The following is a 15,118-nucleotide window of genomic DNA, read 5'->3' as shown; positions in this document are numbered from 1 at the left end:
AGTGGAGGGTCTTCTGTGCCCACAGATAAGAGCATCAGTGGCAACACTCAGCTTTCTTAAGCCACCCCATGTGGCCCATGGACATTTTGGTGTGGCAGGTCTTCAACTCTATATTTCTATAAGTAATCCCAGTGATTGTACTGGTTCACTAAACTAGACTTGGTGGAAATCTCCTCTTAGGTTTGTTCATATCTCCTTAAGAAAAAAAATCCCACGGCATCCGATCTGACCAGCATCTGTGGAGAGCAGACCCCACCTGTGGCATGCAGAGTGACGTCCGTGTAAGAGTCACAGCCTGTCTGGAAGGACGGGATTCTTAGCTTCACCTTCTAGTGCCTGAAGTATGGGCGTGGATACTCAATACAGATTTGTAGAACGTAGACATGAATAATGGATCCATAGAAGGCTATCGTAACTTACTGTGGTTCTTCTAGAAAGTGCGTTGCTTCAACTATTTACTGAGAACTTCTTATATACATTGTGGGGCTGGAGAGATTGGCTCAGCGGTTAAGAGCACTGGCTGCTCTTCCAGAGGTCCTGAGTTCATATTCCCAGCAACCACATGGTGGCTCACAACCACCTGTTATGGGATCCGATGCCCTTTTCTGGTGGGTCTGAAGACACTGTGTAAGTGTTGCTGGGGACTGAGTGTAGTCTTTTATACATGCCAGGCTGGCACTCTAACCCCGAGTTCCATCCCAAGCTCAAGCCATATTAAGAATCTTTACTGGAGACATATTATATCAAGAACTTTTACTGGAAAGTTTCAATGAAATTACTTTTCATCGGGTAGCTTATACTCAACATTTAGTAGCGTAAGCATCTCAGAGCCTATGGCTCAGTGGCACGGTTCACCTTCTTATCGGGGTGTAACCACTCCACCCTCCGTTTCCAGAGCTCTGCGTCATCACACAGGAAGCTAACCCGCCCCCCCAAACAAAATATATTCTTCCTCCACATCCTCCCCCACCATGGTCAGTTTAGTGTGATGTCTCACCCACGCTGTTATACATAGTTACAGTTCTTTCTTTGTTATATTCTTCAGAATTCTCTTGGGCTAACATTCTGTAATGGGTCTGTTATATTATCTGTATTATCAATGGGAGCTTAATGGGCTTCTGGGTTTGGCAAAGAAAAATGTTTGCCATGAACGTTCTTCTCTTGAGGATAGGCACAAGTTTCTGAGTCACGTATAGGAATATACTCATGTATGCCGGGACATGTTGTAACCATATTATATTTAGATTAGTGCTACTTAACAGCAGGGATATGTTCAGAGAAATGGATCAGAAGGTGATTTTTCTCAAGTGGTCACCATAGAATATTCGAACATAGACCTCAATACTTTAGACCAAGAACTCAACACAGCCTTTCGGGGCAATCAACGGACAGTAAACATGAGCCGTTTAAGACTGTTGCTGTTTCAACATACTGTGCTGCTTACAGCAAACCTTTTTTAAAAGAGCTATTTTGTGAATTTGTGTGTGTGTGAGTGCGTGTGTATGTATGTGGTGTGTGTATATCACATAAACTCAGGTACCCTGCAGAGCCAGAAAAGGCATCAGATCTGTTAGAGTTGGAATTAGCGGTGGCTGTAGGCTGCCAGATGTGGGTGCTGGATCCTCTGCAGGATCAACACCAACGGCTGAACCACCCCTGCAGCTCACGGTAAATTCTTTTTTTTTTTTTTTTTTTCTTTTTTTTTTTGAGACAAGGTTTCTCTGTGTAGCCCTGGCTGTCTTGGAACTCACTCTGTAGACCAGGCTGGCATCAAACTCAGAAATCCACCCGCCTCTGCCTCCCAAGTACTGGGATTAAAGGCATGGAGCACAGTAAATCCTTAACCCAGTAAGTAACACATCTGTTTCCTTTGTTATTCCCTCTTGCGAACCGGGCGTGGTTTTCTGGGCTGTCCCTTGGCTCGGCTATCACCACAGATCTGCTCACACACCACCACACGCACGTGCTACTACAGATGGATATTCAAAAGCAGAGAGGTGGGGGAGATGCTCAGTTGGTAAAGTTCTTGCTATGCAGGCCTGCCGGCCTGCCTTTGTTACCTAGCACCAACCTCAAAAGCCTGCCATGGTGATGTGAGCTTGCAGTTCCAACACTTTGGAAGCAGGGGTCGGCAGATCCTGGTGGCCATGGTCTAGCCGGCCTCTCCTACTTGACTAATCCCTGGTCCTTAGTGAGAGACTATCTCAAAAACTAAGGTGGGGACGGGGCAACGGTTGGTGCAAGCCTTTAATCCCAGCACTCAAGAGTGAGTGAGGTAAGTAAGTAACAAACTTACCTTTCTAGTTTAGGTTTTTGTTGTTCTTCGGGAGTGGGGAAGCACTCAAACCCAACTATGAGTTTGAGGCTAGCCTGGTCTACAGAGTGAATTCTAGGAAATCCAGGGCTACACAGAGAAACCCTGTCTGGAAAAACCCAAAACAACAAAACAAAACAAACAACAACCCCCCCCCCAAAAGACCAACCCCAAAATACAACAATAAAAACAAGCTGGGAGTGGTAGCACGCACCTTTAATTCTAGCTCTTGGGAGAAAGAGGCAGATTGATCTCTGTGAGTTCAAGGCCAGCCTGGCTTATGTAGCCAGTTCCAGGGCAGTCAAGCCTAATATACGAACATGCACATCCACCCATCAATCCATCCACCCATCCATCCATCCATCCATCCATGTAAACCAACCTCCCTCCAAAACAACAACAACAAAACCCTAAAGCAGAAAGGTAAGTGCGTTAGTGACTTTTCCCTTGCTGTCCTCAACCCAAAAAATTGGGGAGAAAAGCCATTTTTGTTTTATGGGTCCAGAAGGACAGAGTCCATGATGGTAGAGGGGCATGGAAGCTGGCTGATTACATTCTATCTGCATACAGGAAGGAAGGGGAGGAAGGGGGGAGGGAGGGGGAGAAGAAGGAGGAGGGAAGAAGAAGAAGAAGAAGAAGAAGAAGAAGAAGAAGAAGAAGAAGAAGAAGAAGAAGAAGAAGAAGAAGAAGAAGAGGAAGAAGAGGAAGAAGGAGGAGAAGGAGAAGAAGTAGGAGAAGAAGAAGAAGAAGAAGAAGAAGAAGAAGAAGAAGAAGAAGAAGAAGAAGAAGAAGAAGAAGAAGAAGAAGAAGGGAGAAGGAGGAGAAGAAGGAGGAGAAGAAGAAGGAGAAGAAGGAGAAGGAGGAGAAGGAGAAGAAGGAGGAGAAGAAGGAGGAGAAGAAGGAGAAGAAGAAGGAGAAGAAGGAGAAGGAGGAGAAGGAGAAGGAGAAGAAGAAGGAGGAGGAGGAGAAGAAGAAGAAGAAGAAGAAGAAGAAGAAGAAGAAGAAGAAGAAGAAGAAGAAGAAGAAGAAGAAGAAAAGAGAAGGGAGGAGGAAGAGGAGGAGGAAAGGGGAGGGAAGGGAAGGGATAGGAAAGGGAGGAGAGGAGAGGAGGGGAGGAGAGAGAAGGGGAGGAGGCAGAGAGGGAGAGAGAGTGGGGGTCAGGCTATAAGCCCTCAAAACTGATACCTAGTTAGATACTTCCTCCAGCAAGGCTCTACTTCCCAAAGCTTCCATAATGTCCCCTAATGAGGCCACCAACTGGGGATGTGTTCAAACACACAAACCACGTCAGCGGACTCACGCTCACGGGGTGAGCCTATATTAAGCTGCTTTTCAAAGTGGGTCGCTCACTTAGCAAGGCTCACATTTCAGCTTGGCCTGACCCACAAAAGGGATTGGAGGCTTGACAACGCTAGCCTCTTACCACTGCTATGTGGAAACTGTCTTGTCTTAACATGGTCAGAGCCAGATGGGAGAAGCCTCCAACCCCCTTTCTTCCATGGTCTCCAGTAACACTTTAGTGAGAGGAGCCTCTGTCATTTTGGTCAGACCCAAGGAGACAAAAGAGGCTGGCAGGATGAGTCAACTTCCCCCGACTCCACTTCCCAGAGTTCACCTCACCACATCAGTGAGCCAGGCCCGTAAACACAGCCATAATGTTGATATCAGTTCTCACAGGGAGGCTAGGAGCAAAGGACAATGGGAAATTGCCCTTACCCATCATGTCGTGGGCTAGAAGGAATTTCATGAACTATGCCTTTTACTTGTGTTGCTTTCTTTGTACTATAGAAACATTGGGATTTTGTTTGTTTGATGTGTTTTTTTTTAGCTTTTTTTTTTTTTTTTTTTTTTTTTTTTTTTTATGTATGTGAATACACTGTCAATGGTTTCAGACACACCAGAAGAGGGCACCAAATCCCAATACAGATGGTTGTGAGCCACCATGTGGTTGCTGGGAATTGAATTCAGGACCTCTGGAAGAGCAGTCAGTGCTCTTAGCCGCTAAGCCATCTCTCCAGCCCTTGGTTTTTCAAGACAGGTTTGTCTTAGTCAGGTTTGTATCCCTGCACAAAACATCCTGACCAAGAAGCCAGTTGGGGAGGGAAGGGTTTATTCAGCTTACACTTCCACACAGCTGTTCATCACCAAAGGAAGTCAGGACTGGAACTCAAGCAGGTCAGGAAGCAGGAGCTGATGCAGAGGCCATGGAGGGATGTTACTTATTGGTTTGCTTCCTCTGGCTTGCTCAGCTTGCTCTCTTATAGAACCCAAGACTTCCAGCCCAGGGATGGCACCACCCACAATGGGCCCTTCCCTCTTGATCCCTAATAGAGAAAATGCCTTAAGCTGGATCTCATGGAGGCATTTCCTCAAGGGAGGTTCCTTTCTGTGACAACTCCAGCTTGTGTCAAGTTGACACACCAAACCAGCCAGCACAGAGTTTCTCTGTGTAGCCTTGGCTGTCCTAGAACTCACAGAGACCTGACTGCCTCCCCCTCCATCCTAGCTGGGCCAGAAAGTCTGGCTTTTAAAACTGAAAAACCGGGGCTGGAGAGATGGCTCAGCAGTTAAGAGCGCCGACTGCTCTTCCAAAGGTTCAAAATCCCAGCAGCTACATAATGGCTCACAACCGTCTGTAATGAGATCTGGTGCCCTCTTCTGGTGTCTGAAGACAGCTACACTGTACTTACATATAATAAATAAATAAATAAATAAATCTTAAAAAAAAATCTGAAAAACCGCTAAAGTCACCACTTTGAACTTCAGTGTTCTGGTCTGTGGCATACAGGTGTGAATGGAGAAAGGCTAAGGCCTTCTTCATTGTGACACTCAGCTGGCATAGTGCATTCTAATGGAATTTCTAGGTGACAGTTTTGATTTTCCCCTCCTTTTGTGACCTCACACACCTCTTCATTGTAACTCAAACTGAGACAGTCAACTACCTCCTTTGACTTGTATTTCTCTTTCGGTTGTTCTTTGATAGAAAGGAGAAAAAAACGAGTTTCTAGGCCAGCTCGGCCATCTCTTTGCTTGTCGGTGTCAATGATCTAAAGGTGTTTCTGCCCTGGGATTGTACTTCTCTGTCACAACCAAACAATATCCGGTAGTCTTCCTATCTGTGTGTGGTGATGTGTCCATTCCAGGACCCAGTGCCTGAACTGAAGCTGCTGGCCCAGCTAAGATGCTTTGTCCAGAGCATCTCTAAAATAAAAGCAGGCAAAGGGGGCGTCCAAGAACACACAAGACATAAAAATAACAGAATTCCGAGGGACGGAATCCCATCAAAGTTACTGTGGCAAACACGTACGACCCTCATGTAGGCCAGCCGAAGAGATTTTCAGTAAGAGGACTCTCGTGGTATGCAGAACAACAGAGCAAAAATGTTCTTTTGATACGTGTTATGTTTAGAGATTTCCCATCACTTCTCGTTGAAGTGAAAAGAGTTATTTTTGAAAGCACTTAGTTGTTGTGTGGGTGGGAGGGGTTAAACTTCCCGGTCCCAGAGAGCAGAATTCAATTGCTGGCTCATTTAGTCAATTCGGGAAACATTTGTGTGGAAATCCAAGCACAGCTTCAGGCACTAGAAGTAGAGAGGGCCTGGAATGAGATCCTAGGGTCCTTAGCTTCTTAGAGATCATGTGACCTCAGGGAGACAAAGGTCTCTGTGACACACTCCAGGTCTGAGTGCATTGGCAGCTTCCACCAAGGAGTACTTGGAGCTGTTGAGAGTCATGAGAGGTTATTACGGTGGACAATGACCTATGGAGAGGACGGGACTGGCTTCCTACCCTTGACCCAGGGAGTCAAGGGAATGCCAGTTGAAGAGAGCAGCTGTCTTCCTTTTTTTTTCTCCTGGGTATGGTTTTTCTCTAGTGCATGGATTTTCAGGCACATCTGATTTAAGCCAAGGGCTCATCGTATGGATGACAGTCCATGGACCAATCAAAACATACCAGCCATTCTTTTCCGGAGAATTGAAAGGGCGTCTACTGCGACACAATTATCTAGCAGTAGGTTTAATCTGGGGGAAAAATGATACACTAAACATCGACGTCTACTTCTCTTCAATGGAAGGTCTCTACTGTATTTTACATTCTGCGGCTAAAAATCACCAATATCTGTTTTATTTCATGCCACGGACTGGAAGTGTTTGTGGGACAGAGTGCTGCTTTAGTTCAGTAGGTTGTTTAAGGCTCCTTAGCGGTTTTATCCAGTAACTGTTTTCAGCTTTAGGAAATTAATATTTCCATTTGGTTTTCAGATCCAAAGACGCTGTAAGCAGATTCTTCTCTTTTCCGATGCCTTATCCTCCAGTGAGTGTGGTTGAAGGTCATCAATCATGTAAACGGAGAGTTTAAAAACCCTGGCTAACGGTCTGACACAAATAAAACTTACATCTGAGTGGAGCTGAGCGTGTTCAAGGATTTCAGGAATCGGTTGAAGTCAGAGCTCAAAAATGCCCTAGGCTTTTGCCTCCTACTCAGCTTGGGCATCTGCTCCCTGAACTAATTCAGGTAAGATCCTGGGCAAGCAACTGGAAGAACAATGTGGTGGCTGATTGCCTGGGCTCTTCAGCAAGTTTCTAACCATCTGCGAAATACCAGAGGGTTCCCCCTCTTCCCTGCTTTTCGGGGAGGGGGGGAGGGGTGCCCGCAGATAGGGGTTGTTTAGAAATACAAAGAAATAAATGATAGCAATTCTGGCTCTGCTCTCTGAGGATCCCTCTCCTTTCCATCCCTAGGGGGCCCAAGTTCATCCCTAAGGAGCCCCTATCTTGATCACTCCAGGAGGCTCAAGGTTACGGCCAGTCTCAAGCTTTCTGCCCACACGCCCTGCTTCCTGACAGGCCGTGTGAGTATCCTAATGTCGTGATACCAGGTAATAACAGCTCATCTATCACCTTCCCATTTGAAGGTTTGAAGTCTGAAATGATTCCCATTGGGATGAAGTCAAGCCTAGGGATGCTTTGCTCTCTCTGAGCCCCAGGGGAGACTCTGTTTGCATTTGTGAATTCCTGCATTCTTTGGCTGGAGGTTCCTTTCCACCTACAAGCCCATGGCAGCCAGGCGATGCTTCCACATGCCAGGTCTTTTGTTTTGGCTCTGCTTTGTTCTAATTTGAGACCTGGCCTGGGCTAACCTGGACCTTATTATGGTGACCAGGCTAGCCTCAAACTGCCTCTGCCTCTCAAGTACACAGATGACAGGTGTGAACACCAAGCTGGGCTTTCTTTTGCCTCCAAGCCTTACCTTGACCCTCATCATCCTGTCTCCACTTTCTCTTGTCACCTTTGTAAAAGCTCTGGTCCCAGCTCTCTAGTTCCAGCTAATCCTTATTTTAAGGTCAACAGACGGCAGCTGGGATTGCTTCTCGCCATGTAGCTAATGAGATCACGTGCTCTGGAGAGAAGAAGTGGGCACACTGAGGATTTATTATTTAGTAAGTTCATGCGATCATGGGGTCATCAGTATTAGCAAACTTTACTTTCTCTCTCTAGTGACTCCCTGTGAAGTTAAAAGGTAGCCAGCCCAAAGGGAAGGTATGCAGAACCCATCCCTACTTCCTCAACCATATCTATATACATACCCCTAAGTCAGCTGTGGTCCCTCAGGTGCTGAGCCAGAAGGGCCTTCATGATATCCTAGAAACATTTCCTTATGACCCTTTGTGACCCTCTGTCTTAGTCAGGGTTTTACTGCTGTAAAGAGAGACCATGGCCAAGACAACTCTTATAGGGAACAATATTTAATTGGGGCTGGCTTAAGGTACAGAGGTTCGGTCCATTATCATGAATACAGGAGATTAGCAGCATCCAGGCAGGCATGGGATTAGAGGGCCTGAGAGTTCCAATCCTTGTTCTGAAGGCAGCTAGGAGAAAACTGACATCCAGGGAGCTAGAATGAGGGTCTTAAAGTCCACACCCACAGTGAGACACTTCTGCCAACAAGGCCACACCTCCTCCAACAAGGCCACATCTCCTCCAACAAGGCCACACCTCCTCCAACAAGGCTACACCTCCTCTAACAAGGCCACACCTCCTCCAACAAGGCCACACCTCCTCCAACAAGGCCACACCTCCTCCAACAAGGCCACACCCCCTCCAACATGGCCACACCTCCTCCAACAAGGCTACACCTCCTCCAACAAGGCCACACCTCCTCCAACAAGGCCACACCTCCTAATTAGTAATAACACCCTGGGCCAAAAATATTCAAACCACCACACCCTCGTTTTTGCTACATTCATCTCCCCTTTCCCAATAACCTCCAAGCTTTTTGCCTCTATAGATTCCTTCAGGTTGCTTGAAGTCAGGATTCCTGTGTATAAGGACTCATCCATGCATTCTTTCTCACTCGGCTCCTTTCCTTAGAACATGTTTGTCACCCATGATGTCATTCCAACAACTTAATCATTTTTTTTTGTGACAAGAATTATACATTCTCATATGTTTTCTGCTCTGACAAAGTATCTGATTCAACTTTTTGTCTAATTTGTGATTTTTGGTTTTCTTATTGAATTTGGAGAGTTCTTTATATTTTTCTGGGTACCAATTCTCTACCAGATAGGTTTTTAAAAGATTATTATTTTTTTTATAGTGCATGGGTTGTCTTTTCATATTTAAAAATTTATTTGTCTAAAGACTTCTTTTTATTTAATAATTTTTTAATACTTAGTTTATTTCATGTTTTGATTGTATCTATGTCTGCAGCATGATGTGCCTGGTGCTCACAGATTTCAGATCCTCTGACAACTGAGTTATAGAGCTGTTATGTGGGTACTAGGAATTGAACCTGGATCCTCTTTTAAAGATTTATTTTTTATTTATTTTATGTGTACGAGTACACTGTAGCTGTACAGATGGCCATGAGCTATCATGTGTGCGGCTGCTGGGAATTGAACTCAGGACCTCTGCCGGCCCAGCTCGCTCTGGCCCTACTCACTCTGGCATAATTCACTGTATCTGTCTTCAGACACACCAGAAGAGGGCGTCAGATCTCATTACGGGTGGTTGGGAGCCACCATGTGGTTGCTGGCATCCGAACTCAGGACCTTCGAAAGAGCAGTCAGTGCTCTTACCCACTGAGCTATCTCACCAGCCTCCGAACCTGGGTCCTCTTTAATAACAAATGCCTTTAACCACTGAGCCATCTCTCCAGCCTCCTTTTATTTAATAAATATATCATTAAGTCTTTACGTATTTCAGAAAATTTATTTTCATCATATTCCCTGCACCTCCCATTTAAGGTCTGTTCATGTCCTTTTAATTTTTTTTTTATTTATTTAATTACCCATGACTCCAATTTGGATATAGGGCCATTCACTGGAGCACAGTCAACCTACCTCAGCCTCAGTGAAAACTGGTTCACCCTTATCCAGAAGTCATCAACTGTCAGAAGCTCCTGAGCTAGAGGCGGGTCTCACAAGCCCCTCCCCTTCCATGATGGAGTGTCAACTGGCTTGAATGTATGCAGACAACCACAGCTGCTGTGAGACCATATCATAAATACAGGATCCCATCATACTCAGAAGACACACTCCAGATTTCCCTGACTTGGTTCTTATGATATTTCTGCCCCCTTTTCTGGGGTGAGACCTGAACCTTAGGGGAGTAGTGCCTAAAAAACAAATTTTTTTTTTTTTTTTTTACCATGCCAGCCATATTGTCAAACAGATTTTTTTTAAAAAAATTATTATAAAACATTGGGTTTTATTATGATATTTCATATCTGCTACTGGATCTTACTCATATTCACCTGCTACTGTAGTGGGTTGGCCTGATGCTTCTTGTATTCTGAAGCCAATATGGGCTCCTCTAAAGGAGATTGCCCCCCTGATGAGCAGACCATCACATACTCAGGTGATGATGCCCTTTGAACCTTCTCTACAACTTAACTGTCCAAGAAAAGGTTAGAGCCTGTGATTGAGTGGTGGAGGGGAAAGGTGGGACTGGAGGCCGCCCTGGACCAGAACCACATGGCTAGGAGAAACAGCATGTAACAAGGGGCCTTATAGATGGCAAATAAGTTAGTATAGCCCTAGGTCTGCTCAATCTAAACATATGGCTTGTAAATAAAATAATATCTGGATTTCCTGTCTTTTATGGGCTTATTAGGATTCAAAAATACAACAGTAGACAACCATCCCCCATGTCCCACTTTCCTCCTCCTCCTCCTCCTCCTCCTCCTCCTTCTTCTTTTTTCAAAACAGGGTTTCTCTGTATAGCCTTGGCTGTCCTGGAACTCACTCTGTAGACCAGGCTGACCTCAAACTCAGAAATCTGCCTGTATCTGCCTCCCAAGTGCTGAGATTAAAAGTGTGTGCTATTCCCGCCTGGCCCCCACTTTCCTTCTTTATGATGAATAAAATTTCACTACACACATACACATACACACACACACACACACACACACACACACACATCCCATCCCATTACATCCCATCACATCCCATTCCATCATATTCCATCACATTCCATTCCATCACATCCCATCATATCACATCACATCCCATCCCATCACATCACATTCCATCCCATCCCATCCCATCATATTACATCATTTGCTTTATTCATTCATCCATTGTTGGGTCTCTGGGCTGGTTTCATGTCACAGCTGCTATGAATAGCACACTCATCAGCACAGATGTGCAGGGATCTGTAGTGTATGTGGATTCTGTCAGGTGTACACTCAGGCACAATGTGGCTAGGCATATGGAAGAAACCTCATGCTGATTTCCGTAGTAGCCACACGGGTTTGCACACCCACCATCTAAGTGTGAGATTCTTCTTTCAAGCCAGGCAGTGGTGGCACATACCTTTAATCCCAGCACTTGGGAGGCAGAGGCAGACAGATTTCTGAGTTTGAGGCCAGCCTGGTCTACAGAGTAAGTTCCAGAACAGCCAGGGCTATACAGAGAAACCCTGTCTTGGAAAAACAAAAAACAAAAACAAACAAACAAACAAACAAAAAAGAGATTCTTCTTTCCCACAGTCTCTTCAGATGAGAGCTACTCCAACTGGGGGAGTGAGATAGATTTATGTGAAAAAAGTATTTTTCTTTTATGGACGAAAGTTGTGTTTATGTGGAGACCAGTCTCACTAGGGTTGCTGAGTACGTGTATTTGAAAGAGGCTCTCTCACTGGGCCTGGAGTGACCCACTTGGCTGACCAGTGAGCCTTGGAGATCCACCTGTCCCCACCTCCCCAACACTGGATCACAGCACGCATCACCACGTTAGCTTTTGATGTGCGTGGTGGGGATTGAACTCAGCTCCTTGTTCTTGTTCAGCCATTTCTTTCTAAGAAAAGTTTTTAATTTTGATGATATCCAATGATCAATTTATTGTTTTACAAATTATCCTCTGGAGTAATAGCTAAGACTCACTTGCCTGTCTGGAAAAAAAGAAAAGAAAAGAAAGAAATTTCAAGTCACACACCCAGTAATGGTCTAATGATTTACCCTGTTTGTTTGTTTGTTTGTTTTCGAGACAGGGATTCTCTGGGTAGCCCTGGCTGTCCTGGAACTCACTCTGTAGACCAGGCTGGCCTCGAACTCAGAAATCCGCCTGCCTCTGCCTCCCAAGTGCTGGGATTAAAAGTGTGTGCCACCACTGCCTGGCACCCTATCTGTTTTGTTAGTGGGATTATTTCATGCACGGTGCACCCCCACTCCTTCGGAAGCAGCAGCTGCCCTTTGCAGAAGCTGCAGGCTCAGCTAATGTGTTCTTCTATCTCCCGGCTGCAAATAGGAGGACTCAGGAATTCTGTCAAGGAGAGGAGCCGCGTAGCGGAGGGAAGGAGCCATTATAACTTTAATTCACACCCTCGTAATGCCAAGCAGCTGCTGTGACCTGCAGCTACTGTGTGGGCACACATGCCTGCGCCATGAGGAAGCCATTCAAACCAGGGCAGGAGGCTCAGGAAAAGAGGTCTTTGGACTGAAGGGCTAAGTCACTGGAAACTGAGATGAACTCATGGAGGTGAGGGAAGACGAGAAACCTTGCTTACGCTATCCCAGCGGAAACACAGGAAGGAAGCAAGTTGGAAGCAGAATTAAAAAGAGAGTTAACGCTGGGCAGTGGTGGCGCACGCCTTTAATCCCAGCACTTCGGAGGCAGAGGCAGGTGGATTTCTGAGTTCGAGGCCAACCTGGTCTACAGAGTGAGTTCCAGGACAGCCAGGGCTACACAGAGAAGCCCTGTCTCAGAAAACAAAAACAAACAATAACAACAACAAAAAAGAGTTACCATGTCACTGAATATCACTATGTGTTTCTTGCAGCACAAAGTCATTCAGCGATATAATGGGTGATGGTTCCCCAAAGGTCTCCTACATTACAGAGTTGTAGATCAGGCAGCATCACTGTGGAGAGAAAGTGGAGCTCTTAGGTGGGGACCCAGTAGTAAAAGGTTAAGTCACTAGGGATCTGTGCATCAGAGGAGACTGAGACTGTGGGTTCTTCTTTCTTGCTCTCTGATTTCCCAGACACAGGAACAGGTCTCCTCTGCCCTAGGCTTCTCACTGCATCATCCCACCATGCCACAGGTTCAAAAGGCAACGAGCCCATACCATGAGCCGAAATGGCTATTCTCTGGTTCTAAGTTGAGTCCTTCAGGGATCTTGTTGTAATCATACAAACCTGACCATGGCTGAGTGAGATATTTATAAGGATAAGAAATCTCAGGGATGGAGAGATGGCTCAGTGGGTAAGACTCCACTGTGTAAGCTTGAGGACCCGAGTTTGAATCTCTACCACTCACAGAAGTTGAGCATGGCCCTATGTGTTCCTATGACACAGCACTATGTGTATGGGATGAAGATGGAAGGATCCAATGGCTCTTACTGGCATCAAGCAGGATACCAAATGTCCTCTCCTGGCCTCCATGTGTGCATGTGGACATATACAGCCGCATATAGGAGCTCACATGTATCATGAGCACACACACACACACTAACACACAAGGAAATCTCTCCTATCTGTCAGATCGCAGGATATGCCAGCACCTTGTTTTGATTCTACAAGTAAACACATTGTAGACAATTGAGACAATGTATAAGCTATTCCATTACAGACCATAGCTACAAATGCCTCCTGCTATCTTCCCAGCCTTAATAAAACACATATATTTTTTTGACCCTCAGATTTGAACTTTTTTAAAAAAAAATATATCCTGTTTCTGTTATTTCTGTTCTCTTACAAGTAAGCCAATCTGTGTCATTATAAACTTTCCATGTTTGCGTAGTAATCCGCTGCTTTCCACATTCCAGCCTTGGAAGCCTTGCCCAATGTTTGATGAGCATTCACATCGCTACATCTAGAAGTGATGCTCCACGGCTTGTATTTGTAAATAACTGATGCTCATTTTGTGAGAAGGACAGTGTCTCGGGATTTCCACTGCTGTGAACAGACACCATGACCAAGACAACTTATAAAGGACACCATTGGGGCTGGCTTACAGGTTCAGAAGTTTGGTCCATTATCATCAAGGCAGGAAACATGGCAGCATCCAAGCAGGCATGGTGCAGGAGGAGCTGAGAGTTCTACATCTGTTCCAAAGGCAACCAGAAGACTCAGCATCCTCAGGCAGCTGGGAGGGAAGTCTCATATCCCACCCCCACAGTGACTTACTTCCTCCAACAAGGCCACACCCACTCCATTGAAGGCCACATCTCCTAATAATGGCACTCCCTGGGCCAAGCGTATTCCAACCACCACAGATGGATTCTTAGGTACATGTTATCTGTGTAGAGAGTAGAAACATCAAAGAATTCCTTATGTGCATTAATATTGGAGCGTTAAGATTGGACATTACAAAGCCTTAGAAATTCTGTTGCCTTTGAGGTCACTACTGAGTCACGAGGACTTTGCCTTTCCTGTGATAAAGTGTATCGCTTTGGTGTTTCAAGCACACTGGCCCGGCCTTTGCTGGGTTTTGTCCGAGCGAGTCAATGAATGCCTCTCACTCACTCACGATGGGCTAGCAACCCAATGTCTCACCATCTGGATGCAGTTTATTTTCAGTGTACTCTGATGTTGGCAAGATCTGGACAGTGATTTAGACAGAATGTGCACTTCTGTGCTCGAGGTTTGCCGGAGTCTGGAATGTTGCCCCCGAGAACATGATCTACGGCATCTGTGTGAGGTTTGGGGCTTTGCTTGCTGGACTATTGTCCACCAGTGTCTCCACACACTCCCCCTCTGAGAAAGGGAAAGTTCTCGCCTGTGGTGGAAGGACTTTCCCATACTTTTTATCTCTGTGCGGTAGACAGCTGACCCTGGGCCAGGATACTTGGCGGCTCGACTCTGCTCTCTGCAAGCTCCAAAGTAACAAGAGGGTTTGTGTTCAACTGGAAGCGAATTTTGTTGTTATCTCCATGATGGATTCTTTTTTTTTTTTTTTTTTCTTTCTTTGTAAAGGGAAAACATAATTTTAGTTTAGAACTGTGTTTGATTTGGGATCCGGCCAATGTGAAGGAGAAACATTTGAAATGGCTACTTTAGACTAGCATCAGTGAAGATAGCAGGGTAGAGGAAGGGTGTTCAGTACTCACTCTGAACACTGCATGGAGTAGTCAATGCCCATCATGAGTACTGCATGGCAGAGTGCTTAGTACCTACTGTGGGCACTGTGTGAAAGAGTGCCTGGTATCTGTCCTGAGTTATCTGTGGAAAAACATCTATTATCTTCCCTATTCTAACACTCTTTCTGTCATTTGGTTTTATCGCTATAGTGAAGTAGGAATTGTTTCTTCCATTCTTCATTGCTTGACAAAAATGGAACTTTAAGACTTGACATTGCTGGGCC

The 15,118-nt window shown here is 45.4% G+C and overlaps 1 long non-coding RNA gene across 3 annotated transcripts; it reads left to right on the top strand.

Moving 5' to 3' along the window:
• The first annotated feature begins 5,964 nt into the window (after positions 1-5,964).
• On the top strand, positions 5,965-14,141 carry LOC116074886. 3 transcript variants are annotated; one of them, XR_004112329.1, is made up of 4 exons: positions 5,965-6,170; positions 6,576-6,828; positions 7,056-7,192; positions 13,581-14,141. It is a non-coding gene; the product is annotated as an uncharacterized LOC116074886 (long non-coding RNA). The 3 variants fall into 3 exon arrangements; XR_004112328.1 differs by lacking the exon at positions 13,581-14,141 and having other exon boundaries at positions 7,056-7,221; XR_004112330.1 differs by lacking the exon at positions 13,581-14,141 and having other exon boundaries at positions 5,965-6,492; positions 7,056-7,221.
• The last annotated feature ends 977 nt before the right edge of the window (positions 14,142-15,118 follow it).

The sequence above is a fragment of the Mastomys coucha genome, unplaced genomic scaffold (assembly GCF_008632895.1).
Source record: "Mastomys coucha isolate ucsf_1 unplaced genomic scaffold, UCSF_Mcou_1 pScaffold3, whole genome shotgun sequence".
Taxonomy (NCBI): Eukaryota; Metazoa; Chordata; class Mammalia; order Rodentia; family Muridae; genus Mastomys; species Mastomys coucha.
Note: the sequence above shows the minus strand (reverse complement) of the source record. Positions and strands in the feature narration are given on the sequence as shown.